Raw genomic sequence first — 2,531 nt, 5'->3', positions numbered from 1 at the left:
TTCGACTCCACCACGCTTTGCTTCGCCTGCCTCGCGGCGCTGTTTGTCCCCTGTGCTTCTTCAAACGTTCGCAGAAACGCGGATATCTCTGGGGCGCTTATCCACGCTCTACCTTCTTGGAGTGTGACATATCGCAAGGCCTCCTCCGACAAATTTTTCTTTAATTGGTCGGCCACCAAAAGCTTGACTAACCCTTCCAATGTCGACACCCCTCTTGCCTCAAGGTAAAAGTGGAGGTAGCGCTCTAAACTTGTCGAAAAAGGTCTCCACCCCTCGTTCGCACGCTTACCTGACCCCAAAAATCTTTTTTAGATATTCCCCGGCTGAAAGTCTGAGCTCGTCAAGCACCGTTTGCTTGATTACCTGACAATCTTTGTGCTCTGCTGGGCTTAGCCGGGTGGACAAAAACGGGACTCTCTCCGCTACCAACGGGAAAACTAAACGTCCCCTAAACTCCCCCGGTACCTCGTACGCTTCTAGGGCACTCTCCACGAACTCAAACCACACCGGTGCTTTAGCCTCGGCTGCAAATTTTGGTAACACCCCTGTGAGGACTTTTGAGTAGCGTCTCAGTTCGCTACACGGATCCCGCCTGCCGAACTCGGGTCCACTCCACCGAGAGCTTCCGCCCATCATCTGTGATAGCCTCTCCATCTCCAACCGCAATTCCTGCAGTCTACGCTCCGGCGTGAGGTTTCCGAAACGGTCATCTTTCTGGCTCTCCCGCGCACTACCCTCTCCCGGGTTTCCCACGTCGCTCTCGTCCTTTAACTCACGACTCATGGCCTGCGCTCGCCTGACCGGGTTCAAGTGGGCAAACCTCGTGTCCATAGGACACCTTAAAACTCAAAAATAAAGGCAGCGGCACCCCTGAGATGTAAGAACACCAGAGGACTCACCACTTTTGAAGTTTCTTCTCGCTGGTTGCTCGACGTCGCCGGGGTTGTCACCGGACTGATGAATTGGGATGACCGAAGCTGGACCCCTGGCCTCCTCGGGTCGATGGCTGCCACACTGCCGCCTCCTCAGCTTGGTGGCTTGGCTCTTCGTTGGAACAGCCGATGTCTTGGCTTTTGGTCTTGTGTGTTCTCCGCAACACGACGATCTCCTTGTTGCGCAGAGCGCTCCTTGTCGTCGTCGTCTCGATCCTGTCGGACTGCGCCAGTAAAACTAAACCTCCTACCCATTCCCTCTTTTCCCTTGAGCAGAGCTCTCCCAGCCGCACCGCAGTTGTTGCTACAGAAGGGAGTGGAAGGTTGGTTGCTTCTCGGTGTCCGTCTTGTGTTCTCGTGGCTGCTGCTGCTTGTTCAGATATGGAAGCCAGCACATCTCAAACGTGACAACAACTAGATTTTATATACACAAACTTATGTACATATTTACAAGACTTGACCGCCGGAACCGTGGCATGTTGCCTCGGCAGAGCCGATAGTGCAGAGCACTCCTTGTTGCGACCAGAAGCACCGCGAGGACTCGGAAGCCAGGTTTTAATACCTCGGTTGCCCCTCCCGATTCTCCTCCCGGCCAACCAAAGCAATTTAGTCTGTTTATTGGACAGACAACACACTTGTTGCCGTCCCCTCCTCTCCCTCTCTTCTTCCCGCACTCGACTGCTCGGTCGGAAAGAGAGAGACGAACGGACCGGCCTGTACACCACGTTCCACGAACTGTGCGAACGCACACAATGGTGGCGCGGTTCGGCTGCGGGCCCCCTCCATTACTGCAGGATGACTACGCTGTCCAGCACGACAGCCGTCCCGCGGACTCTAAACCTGACGGATGGGTGGCTATGCACTGTTCTCACGTCACCCGCCGGCATTCCGCAGTCCGGGGACCCTTTAGTGGGTTTCTAGAAGCCACGACTGACCGCGTTATTCTTGCCAGAGGGGGCGCGCTTACGCCGAGATGATCGTTTCCCGAGAATCAGCTTTTTGGGAAGCGCGCCCTTTTGAGACTGAGAAGACTCGCTTCCATGGCCTGCACCACCAGACCTTACAAGAAGGTTATCTGATTGGTGGCTAAAGTCAAGGCACGAGTGAAAATTAGACCCTTCACTGCGAAGTACGAATCCTCAACTTTATTATTTAAAGGAAAAAAAGACAAATGTAATGGTTAGTTCACTAAGTTTTACGGCTAGGTGGCGTTAGCTGCCGCCCGATCTAAATGATACAGCCACATCCATCCGTCCATCCATCCATGAAACCGAATTTAAAAGCTGGTATGCGTCGTTGGCTTGGCGCACCTCGTGGCACACCTGACAAGTCGTTGGTAAACCGGCGGCGATTACCAGCAAACCCTGCAGTACGAAAAACAGTTTCCTGCTTAGCGTCAAGGCATTGCCGGGTCCGCCGTGCCCAATGAAGTGGTAGTCGTGAGGCATCCGTTTTAAATCCCCGAATAGGTTTGGAGGCGGCGCCATGTGATTTCTTGTAGTTTCGTGAGTGTGGGATGCGGCTGTGGTTTTGTTCGATGTGCGAGGTGATAGTGCTGAGCGATTTTGTGATAGGAATGAGGGGCTCGCTATAGTTCTC

The sequence above is a fragment of the Rhipicephalus microplus genome, unplaced genomic scaffold, assembly GCF_043290135.1.
Source record: "Rhipicephalus microplus isolate Deutch F79 unplaced genomic scaffold, USDA_Rmic scaffold_13, whole genome shotgun sequence".
In the NCBI taxonomy this organism is placed as follows: Eukaryota; Metazoa; Arthropoda; class Arachnida; order Ixodida; family Ixodidae; genus Rhipicephalus; species Rhipicephalus microplus.
Note: the sequence above shows the minus strand (reverse complement) of the source record.